Genomic DNA, 17954 nt, shown 5'->3' with positions numbered 1-17954 from the left:
AAAGACCCTATGCTAACTTTCCTAGGCTTTGCCCTAGGGACCTTAGCCAGTAACCTTTAGGAATAGCCACATATAATCTGAAATGCCCTGAATATAGGGAGAGTCAAGCAATCAAATCAGGTCAGATCCTTCCCTCCTGGGACTCCCTAGCCAGGGTGTAGTTCCTCGTTCCAGGGTGTTCCCCACAGCAGGTGGGCACATGGGAACGACTGAGGAACCTCCAGTGCCCAAAGTCTCTGGAATAGAGAGGCTATCACTCTGACCACACCCATGACAGCCTTGCAAGGTTAGCAAGTCAGCCGTGATCTCTCTCCATGAGGACACACACTGAAGAGAGGACCTAGCCTGCCCTAGCGTTTGGCGTACCGGCGGTGAGCCCATGTTCCTTTCCATGGAATTTTCCCAGCCTATTCCTCCTCTCCGTTCTCCTTCATAGATCCTTCTAGGTAAACATAAAGCCGGTCAGGTAAAGCCAACATTTTCTTCAGGGTCATAAGTTTATCACAAAATGATTCTCAACACACTGCCCCATGAGAAACAAAAGCAACAGGAAAACACGAAGAGCTTAGGGGTGATGAGCAAGGGTTGGGTCCAGGCATCTCAGCTCAGCAGAGGGCTCAGCAGTGGAATAGGCATCATCTCATGCTGGCAGCACCACCTACAACCAACATGAATGCAGACACAGTTCTCCACACCACAGCTAGGGAGCTTCAAAACAAAACTAAACTAAATCCAAGGCTAGAAAGCTGACTCAGCTGTTAGCAAAGGGTACCCACATAGGGTAGCTCACGACTGTCTGTGACTCCAGCACTAAAGGGCATCTTTAGGGGCTGGAGAGATGGCTCAGTGGTTAAGAGCACTGACTGCTCTTCCAAAGGTCCTACGTTCAATTCCCAGCAACCACATGGTGGCTCACAACCATCCATAATGAGATCTGACACCCTCTTTGGTGTGTCTGAAGTTAGTTACAGTGTACTTACATAAAAATAATAAATCTTTAAAAAAAAAAAGGGCATCTTCAGACACCTGCACTCATGTGCACAAGCTCATACACTGACACAATACATAGGTATAGAATCAAAAATAAATAAGTAAATACAGCAAGCTCCAGGACAGCCAAGACTACTACATAATGAGATCGTGGCTTTTTAAAAAAAGGTTTTAAAAATATATAAATCCAAATATGTCGCTTCCATGCTTTAAATTCTCAAAACCATCCCATTACACAAGTCTAAACTCACTTCCATAGAGCAGGCATTACTGACCCGCCCCCTCCCCTCCTCCACACACTACTTCTCTCCCTGAGTTCCTCCTACTCTCAATCACTGGCCTTCTGGCTGACACTGCTCACTGTACCTCAGACCTTTGTACTATATGTTCTCTCTCTCTCTCTCTCTCTCTCTCTCTCTCGCTCGCTCTGTGTGTGTGTGTGTGTGTGTGTGTGTGTGTGTGTGTGTGTCCGAGTGTGTGTGTGTCCGAGTGTGTGTCCCAGTCCCAGATCCTGATGTGGCTACCCACCCTCTTCATCCAGGCTGCTGCTGGAAGCTACCCACTTAAGAGGTCATCTCAGTCCAGTAAAATATAAAAGTAACCCTGTATCCTTTCATCACTCTTCAACTCCTTCTCCAGCTTTGTTTCCCACAGGATTATCATTATTTGAACTTTATTGCATATTCACTGATTTGACTGTCTGACTCTCTACTCATCTGTGAATTCCATGAAAGCAGAGACTATGCTGTACTGGGGGGGGGGGGGGGGACTCGAAAAGTAGAGATGAATGAGTCTTAGAACAACAGAAGGTACCAGATAGACACCTGGGAACTGAGAATACCTCCAAGGGTAACCTGAGCCACACTGGCCATGTTAAAAGCTTGCCTCCACTAGCAGGGACACTGTACCTTAAGCTCTCCTATTTGCAATAAGGGTACAGCAGCACTGAGGGGGTCAGTATATGGGAGCGCAGAAGAATTTTAATCCAACAACATGGCAGCTCTGGCAAGAGATCACATCCAAAGCTATGAATTGGCTGGAATGCAGACAGCTGCACACCTTTAATCCCTCTGGCTGGAACACATACCCTTGATCCCTCTGAATGCAATAGAGACACACTCTTAGTACACACCTTTAATCCCAAACAATGACAACTACTTGAGGAGCAGACAAAGTGATGAATCAGAGAAAGATTTGACAGAATTTATCAGAGATAGGATACACCCAACTCACACAAGAACAGACAAGAAAGAGATGCTACTTAAAAGTAGTGAGGGAGAGAGGAAAGTACAGAAGTTCAGTTGAGTGCAGTTGAATTCAGCACATGGAGTTCAGAGGCAAGTCTTTTCAAGCAGAGCAATTCAGTCAGAAGTCAAGAGAAGCCTTTGAATCAGTCAGCTTGGAGAGGAGTTTGAGTCAGAATAGCTGAGTTGACCAGCCATCCAGAGTTCAGAAAGAGCTAGAAAGGGTGAGTTTATTCAGTGTAAGTCTCAGAGGCTGAAACATTCTAGGCCTACGATAGCAGACAGAGGCTGGAAGGGGAAGCCTTCAAGGTCCAGGCTTGCAGAAGTTTAGATTGTATAGAGGCTAGAAGCTTCTAGGCCTAGGGATAGTTAGATAAAAACGTTCTGGGCTCAACCCAAGCCATGTATTCATAAAGCTCAAGTATGGCTCTCCTCTCATCACTTCATCTGAGGAAATACCAGCAAAATCACATTTACAGGGCAGTACCAGAGGAGTGTGTGTGAACTGTGAGAGCATGGCAAGATGCATGTCACTGTTCAGTTTAAAAAAATAATAATAATGATTTGTCTGTTAAGTACCTTTACATTTCATTATAAGCTGTGGTGTAGGGTTTACCATGGGCACACCAATGTTACTGAAAAGAAAAAAAAATCACAGTAGAGACATAGCTGGTACCTCAAATTCATTTTCTTGCTGGTTTTATCATGCAAACGCCTATCTAGAATAATTCTTGTGAACTATGGTAACTGCTTGCTGATGAAAAAAAAAAAATACTCACTGCTGTAAAATGTCAACTCTCGCCTGTAAGAACATTCCTTCCTCCGTCCCCTGCCCATCACCCCATATCCAAGGAAGACACAGAGAGAACTTCATTGCTTTACAAACTCCTCTGGTTCAAAGATTTTCAGTTTCAAGATCTGTTATGGCCATCTGTTAGCAAGATAATTAACAGAAATCTCTGGTGGGATTCTTCATTACGTTAACAGGTTTACAAAGGCAGAATGACATCTACCGGGAACCAATACGGATGCAGTGAAACACAAGGCATGCTAAAATAACCCAGCTTCTCTAATGACACCACTGGGAAAATCTGGAGAATGTGATGACTCCACTTCAGAAAAGCCTGGCAAAGCAGCTCACAGCAACCCACAGCAGAGAAGGACAGCACTCTGTACACAGCCTGTACCTGCCTTGTGTGCCCTAATTCACATGCACAGTGGACACCTAAAGAAAGAATGTCCTACACAGATCAAACAGATGATTCTGCTGTGAACCTCAACTTAAACTCACTAGGGAGAGTCAACTCAAAAGGAAAAACCTCAAAAGCTGCTTGTCAAAGATACTCAGAACAGAACGGCAAACACCATGAAACCTGGAAAATAACCAGGACCCATGGTGTTTACAGCAGCAAGACAAAATGTTGCACACTTGTTATAAAAGCTGGGCAGAGAGGACGGTGCCTGTAAACCCAGCACTGAGGGGGCAGAGGCAGGGGGCTACAAGTTTAAGGCCAGTTTGCATTATAGAGCAAAGCTAGGCTTAAAGAATAAATAGGTAGGTGGAAGGAAGGAAGGAAGGAAGGAAAAAAATAGACAGACAGACAAACAGACAGACAACAATTATAAATATAGACTTCTAGACCATCTCAGTAAGTTACCCACAGCAGCTTACTCCTCTCCATCCTACCCTCAGACGCTAACTTAGAATCTAAAGAATAGGCAACAAAAAGAACTGGGTAAAAGGTGATAGGAAAAGCAGTATGACTCTGGAAATCAGGAGAGGGTCACCCAAGTGCCAGACTCTCTAAAATGTTCTACCAGACACAAGTGGGACACAGCTGAAGTGGGAACCACAAGGCACCTTTAACAGTTTTTGAGGCTATTTACTGTCACTGAGGCTCACAAACAACCCTGTCATGTGCACCCTAATTTGAAAATGCAGTTGTGGGGTTGGGGTAGGTAAGACAATGAGACAAAGAAAGTTTTCTGGCTGAGGTGCACAAGAACAAAGCATAACAGAGGACCACCAGCAGGGGGCACCCTGCCCACAAGGTTTTTGGTGCATTATTGAGGGCAGATGAACCCAGGCAGACAACTCTAGACATGTTCACAGACACAAAACAGACACAGCTGAAAACACAGAGGGGTGGGCTCTGCCATGGAGATCAGGCCACTGGAACCCAGACCCTAGGATGAGCCAAGCCAACTTTCCTCTACAGGAACGCCAGGACCCAGCCTTCCTTCCCCTCACCCTTGTCCTGTTCGAGTGATTACAAGTAAAAAACTCAAGACGATAGTTCTAGCAACATCAAGCAGAAACAGCCAGTCCAATTCACCTGTTCTAACGCAAGGCCAATAGCAGACATGTGTTATAACCACATCAGCCATGAGTAAACAAACTAAAAAGAAAAAAGAAACCTTAAGCCTGCATTACCTCATCAACTTAACCCAAGAAAACACACCCAGGAGAGAGTTCACACAGCAGCGAGAGACATGCAGGAGATGGCTTTAGCCCACAGCATGAACACATCCAGTCACATCTACTCCATGCTCTCGTTTTGTTAAAAGTGAGAAAGCTTAAAATGTATACTGAAAACAAGAAAAAGGGACAAACTCTGATTATTTTAGAAGATGGACTAGACATAGTAAAACTTACAAGGCCTGTCCAATATAGAAAGAAAAATATAACTATTTAGATCTTATTTCTCTATATGATTACAAGTTATATGTATATTACAAGTTACTATACTCTAAGTCCAGAAAGCCACAGTTGGGCAGTGACAGAAAGGACAGACCCATGGCCGAAAACAACGACCACCTAGGCCAGTAGGTTTGCAGCTGAGCCCCAGGGAGCCCAAAGCCTGCCTTAGTCAAGTATTCCAAGGCACACATAGAACCATGGAAAACCTCCCAAGTCACTTTATGAGGGTTAACCACTAATCTGCTACCAAAATGACAAAAAAGGAAATTATTGTATATACCAACAATAAAGTAACAGTTAAAACCGTATTTTAAAACTTATGGCTTATGTGTTAGTTGTTTGTTTGTTTGTTTGTTTTTTCAAAACAGAGTTTCTTTGTGTAGACTTGGCTGTCCAGGAGCTTGCTCTGTAGGTAAGGCTGGCCTCAAACTCAGAGATCCACTTGCCTCTGCCTCCTAAGCACTAGAATTAGAGGCATGTGCCACCACCGCCTTGCTAAATAAACTTTTAAAAATGAATATGTCGTGGCTGGAGAGATGGCTTAGTGGTTAAGAGCACTGACTGCTCTTCCAGAGGTCCTGAGTTCAATTTCCAGTAATCACATGGTGGCTCACAACCATCAGTAATGGGATCTGATGCCCTCTTCTAGTGTGTGTCTGAAGACAGCTGCAGTGTGTTCATATAAATAAAAAATAAATAAATCTTTAAAAAAATAAAAACAATATGTCAAAGGACCAGAGAGATGGCTCAGTGGTTAAGGCCCACTGCCGCTCTTGCAGAGGACCCTGGTTCAATTGCCAGCACCCACGTGGTAGACCCAAACCATCTGTAACTCCAGTTCTAGGGTACCAAATAGGCATGCATGCAAACAAGATATTCATACACAAAAAGTAAATAAATAATTCTTTTTAATTTTTTAAAAAGCTGATTAAGTGGTTAAGGGCACTGGCTGTTCTTCCTGAGGACACCCCAAGTGACTGGCCCCTCTTCCCATGAGAGGATCACATGTTCTTATTGTTTCCAAGTGGCTTCTTACAGGAAAACACTCTAGACCACTGGCTTTGGGTTAGGTCATGTGACTTGATCTAGTCAATGGGAAATGAATGATTGTAGCATAGGCCAAATCTAAGCTGACTGTTAGGAATTCTTGTGTCTCCCACAGTCTCTTGTTTTTTTCTCTGCCTACCTTGTCCCCAAAAGGGACTGTTCCTTCAGAAATGTAAGATTTGGGAAGAGCGAGTACAGCTGACTCACAGCCAGAAAACACAACATGACCTGAAATTAATGTCTGTTGCAAGCTTTGGGCTTTGGGAGTTGTTTATTATTTCAGTAAAGCTGGCAAGTGCATATAATTATAAAATGTCTCTGTAATTTTCTAAACTGCAGAGAGGAAATGGTCATACAACACTGGATAATTTTTAAGACATTATCCTTTTCAACCCTGGAGTTATTCACGTATGTCTTAACTAGCTTGTATAAGCTCTTGAACGTCACTTACTCTTACTAGTGTAAAAGGTTCTGTTTTCCCCACCACTGCCCTAGAAACCCCATCGCAAATAATCTCCAAAACCTCCACGGCCATTTGCACCCATCCACCAAGTCCTGAGGCCCCTCAGCCCGGTGTGCAAGGTGGTACTGTCTGGGAACAGGTTTATACTTTCCTTCTCTGGATTTTGATCCATTTCCTATGTGACAAAGACTCTTCCTTGTATGTGCGCGCACAGACCACCTGTTTCCACACTGATAGGCTGATAAAGCCTTTTAGAAACAGAATATGTTTCCCTGGCTTTCCTATGAGTAACCCTACCCTTTAAAATGCATCCATCAGCACAGTACAAAAAGAACACCTTCAAAGGAATTTCAGAATCAAAACCCCAGTCCATAGTCTTTGGCCAGGTTTCCATGATCTCCAGACTGTAGTCCCTGCTCCAGACATCCTTAGAAACAAGGATTTGCCTAGTTGATGGATTTACACATAGTTCCTATGGATGCCTTCTAAAGAGGCACCGCTATTACAACAACAGACTGAGCATTTAAGTGATGTCAGCCAAAGTGACGATACCGGGCTACCAAAACACAGGGCCAAGACCATCTGTGTTTAAACCACTCAGTAGGAATGCCAAAACCGCTAATGATGACACAAAGCAAAACTGGTTGTGACAGTACTCCTTGCCTTGAAGAACGAGAGCAAAGGGTGCTAGGACAGCTTAAGAAGAATGAGGACACTTGCCAAACAGAAAAGCAAGGCCAGGGGAGAGCAGTGTGGCCATTCCAGGCCAAAGAGTCACCTGCACTAAAGGAGGAGAGGCATTCCTAAAAGCTCCTCCCTAAACGAAGAACGAAGGCCCACAGCAAGAAGATGGCGATTGCAGGTGTTAAGGGATGAGCCTCACTGTCACTCTGACAGGATTTAGAATCACCATGGAGGTGGGAATTTGGGTGTTGTCTGTACAGGAGTTTCTAGGCTAAATGAAGTGGAAAGCCCGCTCTCTATGAGGGCAGCACATCATATGGACAGGGGCCCTGCCCTGAATCAAAAGGAGAATGGGAGCTGGGCAGCAGTGTTCATCTCTCTGTCTCCTGAGCACAGATGCAATGTGACCAGCCACCCCTGCCCCTGCCCCTGCCTTCCCATCACAGTGAGCCTAAAGTAACCCTTCTTTCTTAGCTCACTTTTCATGGGTATTGTGTTTGGTCAATGCATGCACATACTACTTGGCAGACTTCAAAGTCAAGTACACAGCTTTCTAAGAAGACAGACTAAGCTGTCCTAACACAACTAAAAACACAACTCTCCCTAAGACCAGCTCTCTTTTATGCCCATCTCTAGCCTGCTCTCAGGATCCTGCCAGCCAAAAAACCACAATTGAGCAAAATGTTCATTCTTCCACTGGCATTTCTGCACACACATCACACAAGGCCACGGGGCACAGAACCTGCCAATCGTCATCAAATCTGGTTGTTCTACATTAAAAGGAAAAGACTCTGAAGTGACAGGCCATTCAACAACATCTAAAGAGTCTAGGTCTCACGCATGGCTGTCCCACACCACCTTGTCCTTCAAGCACAACAGCCATCAGCATCTTAGCAGACGATGAGTCTACTGATGCGTCCCAGGGAGCAGAGGATCATCAGACCCTCACCTGAGATTAGGGCCACTCCCTCCAGCACCCCTTCCTCCTGGCCATATTTAATTTCTGTCTCTACCTGTGTTATGACCTAGGAGCAGCTCAGGCAAGTGTCCCATCTTCTGATATTGCAACACAAAGTTGTCACACACACAGTTCATGCTCAAGAAGCATCAATCAAGTTACAAGACGTCATACATAAAGTAAGTTCCGATTTGTACTGGGCCCCACTCACAGCTCTCCTGGGGCATATGCAGCCCGTGGGATACATGTGGGACATACCTGTCAGATAGAACAGAGAAGATAAATAAAGGCATGCTCCATCTATACAGCTAAGGAGAAGGAGTGAAGGGAAGTCTCACCCAGGCAGGGATGAGACTTTAGTGATACATACCTGTCTTAGGGTTTATTTCTGTGAAGAGACACCATGACCAATGCAACTCTTATAAAGGCAAACATTTAATTGGAGCTGGCTTACAGTTTCAGAGGTTCAGTCCATTGCCATCATGGCAGGAAGCATGGCATCCTGCAGGCAGACTTTGTTCTGGAGAAGGAACTCAAGAGTTCTAGATCTTGATCCAAGGGCAGACAGGAGATTCTTCAGCAGGCAGCCATGATGGGGCTCTCTTCTGCACTGGGCAGAACTTGAGCATAGGACCTCAAAGCCCACCCCCACAGTAACTCACTTCCTCCAACAAGGCCATACCTCCTAATAGTGCCACTTCCCATGGCCAAACATATTCAAACCATCACAATAGCTGTGTGGGGTCACCTGCATCCTATTTAGTAAGCCCAAATAAACCCACTCGTCCACTAAGCTAGTTAGACAGAATCATTACTTTGGTCTGTCATTGGTAACCTACCGGGGTTGGGGGCCAGAAGAAGGCATTAAATCCCCTAGAAATAGAGCTACAGGGAGCAGCCATGCGGGTGCTGGCAATACAGCGTAGTCATCTGCAAGAGCAGCAAGTGCTCTTAACCACTGAGCCGTCTCTCCAGTTCCCAAACCATCCTTGTAACCACCACTCATTCATCTCACAAAATAAGACAATTCAGATGTGTCAAAAACGTTAGTAAAGAACTTTCTTGGTTGTCAGAACCAGAGTGTAGAAGAAACAAAATACTAGTCTGTTCTATGTGATCAAATATGGGTAAATCATTACCCCAGACCAAACTCTCTTGAGGGCAAAAGCCACTCAGGCAAGGAACAGGACAGGACAGACTCACAGACCAATGGCAAGTATCAGATGTTACGATGACAACAGCCTTCCCCGCTCTCATCTCTAAATGTGCTTTAAATCCCCCCACATTTTCAGGAAGACTGAAAGTGTCCTTTTTATCAGACACAGACTCTGGAATTTGTGAGCCTCTCAGGGACAAAATTTATGTGCCAAATTGTGCCATTTGACACGTATGTCCCTCCTTGGGAGAGATATAATTTCTGTGGTCGATCTTAAAACCGTCTGTGGGAAAAGAAAGGGCCACCGAGTTGAAACTGCCTTTCTGATCTAAGAAGGGAACGGAAGCACGCCCTCCTTCCTCTGGACACTACTCAAACCACCTTCTGGCAGAGCTCTCTCGTGCTCAGGGTTTGTGACAAACTCACCCTCCAGCTGTGGCAGTGGGAGGCCTTCAAACCCACAACCAAAACTGAAAATTAACACAAGGCTGAACTGGAAGGAAGCCTGTAACCCTATCCCAGAGGGCCATGCTTCCTATGGTCAGTCAGTGTTCATATCATTCCTTTGTCTCCAACAGTGTCAGCTCTGAGGCGTTGGCTCAGCAATAGTACCCAGATTCCAATCCACATCTTAGGAATTCCTCGAGGCGTGGTGCCCTGGACACCTGTGCTAGAAGCGTCCTATATTCCTTTGTAATACGAATTTTCAACCCCCAAGTCCACGTGGATGTCTCTGCAGAGCCATTTGCTTGGTCCATGGCTGCTCCAGATCCCAGCCAATGTGGCTCAGTCCAGAGAAGGGTGGTTCCTCTTTATGTCCACGGTTAACTGAGTCACTGAAGAAGAAATGAAAACTGCACCAAGAGTCTGGTCACAGGAAAAAATTAAGAATGGGCTTGCAAGATGGCTCAGCAGGTGGAGGTGCTTGCTGCCAAGCCTGACAACCCGAGTTCAATCCCCTGGACTCCTACCAGTTATCCTCTGACCACCACACACACAAAGTAAACTAATAAGAATTACTTTTTGAACATTAAGGAATAAGAGAAGAAACAGGATCTCTGAATGCATGAGGCTCTGGGCTTAATCCCTGGGACTTGTCAAAGCAAGAAACAGCAAGAAAAAGAAAAAAGGGAGGTTTGTGTTCTAAGCTATGGGGTTTGGAATTTTTTGACATCAAAAAGTTTTTTTTAAGTTTATTACAGTAAGATGAGCTGTCATCAAATTTAAAACTGCATCCATGTGTTGCAGCCTAAGTGCAGAGCTCGTGCACAGGGCTGCATTACTCTAGGGAACAGAAGCCCCGCCGTTCCACAAAAATTGTGCTGTATATAGCCTGTTGCTATTTTGTCTCATTAGCATCATGTTTTCACTGTCCTTTTGCTAGTGTATAAATTATTCAACTGCACAAATTTCTCTGTGTTACAACTGCCTACAGAATTCAACACCGTAACATGTCGTACCACTCACTGGGCAGCCTATACTCTGCTGTATTCCACACAGTCAAAGGGTACAGCAAGCTCCACCACCACTTAGGTTTGGAAGTCCACACCGTGTTCACACAATGAGGAAATCTTCTAGAAACATGTTCCTCAGAACATATTCCTGTTGTAAAGAGACACAGGGCTTCACTGGTCAGTCCCATCCTCTTTGTAAGGCCATCTGAGCTAAGCTGCCGAGAAGGGCTCTGCAAAGAAGGGCCAGTTATCTGAATCCTCACTTGACAACAGATGACAGAGAGGCAGTTAGGTAAAGAAGAAGCCCAAGGAAAGAATGAGGCCAAAACCTTACACTGTGTCTAGAAACCATGTGTTGTAACCAAGTTGGAAACAAAATAACAAAATGGCACCTAGGAAGAGACCTGCAGACTTGTCCTGAGGCCAATACACAGGAGATCAGTAACAGGATTTCTAAACCTACCACTGCCTCTTTTTGTTCTTTTGGTTTTGCCAGGGTCTCTCGAGGCAGCCCAGGCCCAGCCCCCTGGGTGCTGAGATCACAGGTGTGTACCACCACACCTGCTGAAGATGCTTCTATTTCACATTTCACATGATGGAGGAAAATACCAGCCGTCCCAATTGAAGACTAGGATTATTATTGGTTAATGCTGTTGTAGAGAAAGGCTAACAGATTGCAGGAGCTCGCTTTCCTCAAAGCCTCTCCCAGGTACAGCTGCTGTTGGACAAAATTTAGCTAAAAGGTTACTTTCCTAAAATATAATTAAACATGTGTTAAGCACCTTTCCTCTAGTGATAAAATACCTGATTATGTCTCTGAGATGTCAGAGAAACAAAATAATTATCACTCCCTGTTTATGCTATAGACCAAAATACAGGTGTTTTCCAACACATGGGATCTTAAGTGCTGTAACTGACAGGTGCTGTAGCCCCTAAACCACAGCTGAGAGGATATGAAAAAGCAGAATTTATTAGTGCATGTATTTAATCCAAACAGCATTCTTGATGACTGCCAGGTGCAGTTCTGGGGAAGCAAGCAGGCTGAGGGGAGTTACTGAAGGACTCTCCTGCAGGCTGCAGCATGGAACATGGCAATTTGATATGCTACAATAAATGCACAAATAAAGGAAAACCTATAGCCAAGAGCAGGGAGGGACAGCAGTCGTTCTCTTGGAGGACAAGTCAGGATAACTTTGACTTGATTCTTCAACAGGATGGCAGAAGGCCAGGACTGAGATTCCAGCTGGCTGTCAGGCCCCAGGTGAGCCCCTCAGACTCAGCCACTCTGGCTGGAAGATGGTGAGTCCACCCTGCTCAGCAGGCAGGTCACACGGGGATACTGAGAATGTGGGCACACACACTCCAGAATCAGGGAAGTGCCCTTCAGTGAAAAAGAGGTAGACCTGTGAAGAAAGTTGGAAACTTCTGGATGGAAACCAGACCTTGGGTAGGTGTGAAGCTGTGGGGGGAATGACAAGAAACACAGCCTAGAAAGGAGATGAGCTGCAGCCTCAAACATCGTAAGGAAGCTTTAGAGCAGTGCTCAGCAAAGGATGCTAAGCTTTGAAGCAGGAAAGTGGTGGCCGTGCCTAAGCTTTTCAGAAAAAAAAAAAACGCAGAACAAAGGAGGGTCAGTACCAGCAACAGTGGGCAGTAGGCAGGCACCACACCTCCCTGAAGATGCCAGGAGAAGACAAATGAGGGATTCTCAATGCTAAGATCAGTGGTTAGAATCCCTCCACCACTCCGTCATTTATTCTCATTAGAAGTTAGCATATGCTATGGAGCATAACAATGGAGACAGGGTGAGGACAAAGACTTGAATGTTCTCTTGAATGCTTTCCAGGTAGGGGGAACAACAGACCAAACCAGAGGGAACCTATATTTCTAACACAGTAAGTTACACAGTAAGCAATGCTGTCCTTCAGGCAAAACCACATACAGCCCAAATCAACAACCCTATGTAATCTCCACACACTCCATCCTTAGGGAAGGGCTGCCAAAATAACTGTTCAGCAAAGGCCAAGGCCCTGTAATGCATCCGGCCTCATTATCCTTTAGAATAACTTGGAAGCAGTGAAGAGAGTTCATTATCTCTATGTGACTACTGATAGAATAGAATATGGACTAAGGAGCTTAGAAGATGGGCCTAAGTCACACACCAGTGACGGGCAGAGGGACATAGAACTGGACCCAGGACCCCAGAGCACTCACCACCTACCTCTCACATTCCAGAGATAACACTAAACAGTACCAACTACATAAAATATTCTGACTCCACCTTCACTTTTATCCAGGAGTGGCATGTAGGGAAGTCCCCAAACACAATCAGCCTCCATATGTGTTTCTTAGAACAACAAAATTCCTGCTCCACCAGTGTCCAAGGAATAAATCAAGTCCAACTGCTGCTCAAGAGACTTTTAGAGCTGGCCAGCTCCAGACAGTCCATAAGCCATTAACAAGTGGCTCCATTTAGCCATCATCAATCCTCTGTGGACCAAGAACCGTACCAGTGTCAGCACTTAGAAGTAAGCCCTGTGGCTGGGCACCACTGTGGGTGGTCCATCTGATGCTCAGGGTGACGCACAGGGTTAGGGATGCTCATCCCCAGAGAACCTTGTATGTCAGCTTGATGACTTGATGACCTGTCAGCCCCAAAATCAACAGAACAAATCTGAGTTTTAATATTAATTGATAACTCTGGAACTTCAAGTACTGAAACAATAATATATTATTCAATTAATACCGATAGAGAATTTGGTTAGATATTTTTAAAAGGATAAAATAATCAGGACCTTCTCAAATAATGTTCTCAAATTCCAAATGCAAAAAAACAAATGTCCATTTGCTTAAGAAGTCTGATCACAACTTATGGCAGGGGGATACAAATTTTTCAGAATCATAGAATAAAGATGCTCATGTCTGTACCATATGCTGTCTGTCCTCACAGCTCAAGCAGGCCATAACTGCGCTGTTACACAAGAACACTGAAGCTTTCGTCTCACTAGTTCTTACATATTACAACACGTAAGAAAGACTTCAGATTAATTTTCATGTATTTAGGATGTGAAAATTTTCAGCACTTGGAAGGCTGATGCAGGAGGATCACGGGTTCAATGCCACCTGAGATACATAGATAAGTCTTGTCTAAATAAGTACATAAATATTCTCTTAATGGTGAGAGGTTAGGAATGGGGAACTGGTGTAGGGTAGCAACAAATGGTAGCAAGTGAGTCCTGACTATGGCATGCTGGTTGGAAAATATGTTCATGTGATAGGCATGCATAGAAACACACATATACATACCAGCACACAGGAAGCAGAGGCAGGCATGAGCTTGAGGCCAGCCTGGTCTACAAAGCAAGTTCCAGGACAGCCAGAGCTACACAGAGAAACCCTGCCCCACCCACCCCCCAAAAAAAGAAAGGAAGAAAAGAAGTAGAAAAGTACAAAAGAGAAGAAAAAGAAAAACACACACACAGAGAGATAGTCCAACACAAGAAATGAACAGCTATATAAAGTCAAAAAACAATTGTTTATCCTCACTAGTAAATGGCATAAATATTAGTTTTATTTTGTTTTGCTTTAATTTTATTTAATGTGTATGGAGTTGTGATGGCTGATCTCGGTTGTCAACGTGACTACATCCGGAATGAACTGAAACCCAAGCTGCTGGAGATTATTCGGGATCATCTGAATCATCTAGGATGGGAAGACCCATCCTAAACTGGATCATCTGCAGCTGGATAGCGCACCCTAAACCTGGACCACACTTTCTAGAGGCAGTCCCCATAAAAGGACATGGAAGAACAAGCTATGCATGACCTCACACTCACTGACAAGTTATCTATCCTGAGACTGAGGCATTCCCTCGCTGATATTAGAACCTACTTCTCTGGGATTCTGATATAGACCGAAGACCACCTGAGACAACCAGTCTTGTGGCCTTTCTTTTGGGAGACAACCCTTGGTGGTTTGAATGAAAATGACACTATCGGCTCATAGGAGTAGCACTATTAGGAGGTGTGGCTTATTGGAGTAGGTGTGGCCTTGTTGAAGGAAGTGTGCCACTGGGGTTGAGAGCTTTGTGATTTCTTTTTTTTTTTAATATTCATCTGTTTTTATGTATATGAGTACACTGTAGCTATACAAATGGTTGTGAGCCTTCATGTGGTTGTTGGAAATCTATTTAGGACCTCTGCTCGCTCCGGTCAGCCCCTCTTGCTCTAGAGCAAAGATTTATTTTTTATTATTATACATAAGTACACTGTAGCTGTCTCCAGACAGCACCAGAAGAGGGCGTCAGATCTCATTTCAAGTGGTTGTGAGCCACCACGTGGTTGCTGGGATTTGAACTTAGGACCTTCAGAAGAGCAGTCATTGCCCTTACCCACTGAGCCATCTCTCCAGCCCCGAGCTTTGTGATCTCAAACGTCCAAGCCAGACTCAGTGTTGCTCTCTTTCCTGCTGCCTGCTAATCAGATGTAGAACTCTCAGCTCCTTCTCTAGCACCATGTTTGCCTAGATAATGCCATACTTCCCATCATGGCGATAATGGACTAAACCTCTGAAACTGTAAGCCAACCCCAATTATATATTTTCCTTTATAAGACTTGCCATGGTCATGGTGTCTCTTCACAGCAATAGAAACCCTAACTAAGATGAGGCCATTACTGGACTAGCTGGGCTACAGCCTGTAAGGCACTCTAATAAATCTCTTTTTAATATTACACACACACACACACACACACACACACACACATATATATATTCCAATAGTATATTTCTCTAGAGAACTGAAACAAATACAGGTGTACAGCTCAAGATGGCCAGTAGTAATATACCATGTAGCTCAGGCTGGCCTTGAAGTTTTCAGCAATCATTCAGACTCCCAAAAGCCACCACACACAACTCACAGTATCAAAATGAAAACATTATCATTTCCCCTATCAACTGGGTAGCTTTAAAGACTACCTCTGACCCCAAAGCCTCACAGAAAACAAATGCAGAAACACACTGAAGTAAAGTGGTCCCTCCCCCACTCCCCCTGATGCCCCCAAGTTCTGTCAGAGCCAAGACCATGGAAAGACTCTGAAAACAGGAGGAGGGATGGTGATACATGGGTCTAAGGCTCTGTCGGGCTATCTGAGCTAAAAGGAAAATGAATGACAGATCCAGTGCGTCCTCTCTGCGGTCCTCAGCCACGCCAATGACAAAGATTTAGAATGCATTTTACAGCATCCATCTGTCTTCAACGACCTAAGTGCTTCTCCTGTCAGCAGCAGACAGTAATGTTTCTGCTAATGAATTTCTTCTTACTATGGCAGACAGCCCTCAAATCAACTGAGGCAGCGAAGCCCTGGCGTCCAGACGCTGTGCTAAAGCCAGATGAAAGAGACCCTCTGCTTCTGTATCTGGGGTGTCTGATGCCTAAATCCATGCACAGGGCTGGATGCTGTGGCAGGCATCTAGGACAACCTGCCAGAAGTACTTGAGCTAACTAGCCTAGAATACAAGTGCACAGGGCAACACCAGAAACAAGAGCCCCTGCCTCAAAGCAAAATGTCCTCTGATCTCCACACAAATGCCATAGCAAGCTCATATCCAATCACACTCGAGTGTGCACGCACGCACACACATTCAAACATAAATAGCAATACCAAAACCAAAATGGGGCTGGGCATGACAGAGAACACCTTTAATCCCAGCATTGGGGAGGCAGAGGCAGGCAGGCAGATCTCTGTGAATTCAAGGCCAATCTGGTCTACCTAGCAAATTCAAAGCCAGCAAGAGCTACATGGTAAGACCTTGTCCAAAGAAAGAACCTATATTGACCACATGGGAAATGCTGGCTATGAGATGAGATAGGATTTTCTTTTTATTTAAAGCACCTGGGGAAAATAGCAAATACAGGGAGGGCCACAGTGGCTGAGAGCAGAGGCCGGAAAGGGAAGGGTGGTGGATGCGGAGTGGCTGGTTTCTTGGAGAAAACAAAGAGGAAGGGATTTCTAGAATAGCTGTTAAACTCTCCAGTGCAGGGCAACTCAGTTTACACTTCCTCAGCTGAGGAGGCCCTAGCCAGCCACGGAGCACAACAGGAAGCTGCAAAGACCAAGTCCAAGAGGCCAGTCTCCAGCGTTCTCCCTCTCCAGCCTTATCTTACACCTTTTCCAGTCCCAGCAGCCTGGGCAAATGCCAACTCTAGCCTTAGTGCCCAGTAAATGCCACACGCCACACCCAGATGCTCCACAATACCATGGAGAAGACGGCTCTTATGGACCTAACACATCACATTAAAGAAAATAAGTCAGAATAAAGCCTTACTCGAAACAGAGGGTTGGGGGTCTAGGTCAGAGGACAGCCCTTGCCTAGTGTGCAGGAGGCCCGAGATCTCCAGAACTGCAGAGAGTTAGGTATGGCAGTGAGTGCCTCTAATTCCAGCAGTGGAGACACGGAGGCAGGAGAATTGTGAATTTGAGTTCCAGGACAGCGTAGGAAACATTAGGGGGTGGAGAGAAGAAAGAAAGGAGAGAGGGAGGGAGGGAGGGAGGGAGGGAGGGAGGGAGGGAGGGAGGAAAGGAGGGAGGGAGGGAGGGAGGGAGGGAGGGAGGGAGGGAGGGAGGGAGGGAGGGAGGGAGGGAGGGAGGAAAGGAAAATATTGGTTGTGCCTTGGTGGTAGAGCATGCACTGAGCAAGCACAAGGCCCTGGGCACAATTCTTAGTACACACAGTCTATCTGTCTGTCTGTTTGTCTGTCTGTCTGTCTGTCTGTCTCTCTCTCTCTCTCTCTCTCTCTCTCACACACACACACACACATACACACACACACCACATACACAAACTTATTAAAAATAAAAAAATTTAAACCATTAGCAAACTAAATCCATAGCAAAAGAGAATGCATTCTAAGTATAAATATAAGCATAGTTCAATATCAAGAAATCAACTAACAGCTGAGTATGGTGATGCATGCCTTTAATCCCAGCACTCAGAAGGCAAAGACAGGTGGCTTTCTATAAGTTTAAGGCCACCCAGGTCTACATAGAGAATTCTAGCTAGGCCAGCCAGGGTAATAATAAAACCCTGTCTCAAAACAGAAAAAGGGGGGAAATAATCAATTAATTAATGCAGAAAAATATAATAACATCCAGAGATGCTAAATGGTGCATTTTATCATAACCAGTACATTCATTTCCTAGTATTTCTTAAATTAGGGGTGGCTGGAGACATGGCTCAGTGGATAAGAACACTTGCTGC

The 17954-nt window shown here is 44.9% G+C and overlaps 1 protein-coding gene across 3 annotated transcripts in view; it reads right to left on the bottom strand.

Moving 5' to 3' along the window:
- Positions 1–17954, bottom strand: part of Snx30 (sorting nexin family member 30) — a 99610-nt gene that overhangs the window by 50048 nt on the left and 31608 nt on the right. The window contains exon 1 of one of the 3 annotated variants that reach the window (XM_006537725.4): positions 8143–17155. The exons of the other annotated variants lie outside the window; for them this stretch is intronic. The gene's annotated coding sequence lies outside the window, so the exon portion shown is untranslated. Of the gene's footprint in view, positions 1–8142; positions 17156–17954 lie in introns of those variants that run through there. 3 annotated transcript variants of the gene reach the window in all.

This window comes from Mus musculus, chromosome 4 (genome assembly GCF_000001635.26).
Source record: "Mus musculus strain C57BL/6J chromosome 4, GRCm38.p6 C57BL/6J".
In the NCBI taxonomy this organism is placed as follows: domain Eukaryota; kingdom Metazoa; phylum Chordata; class Mammalia; order Rodentia; family Muridae; genus Mus; species Mus musculus.
Note: the sequence above shows the minus strand (reverse complement) of the source record. Positions and strands in the feature narration are given on the sequence as shown.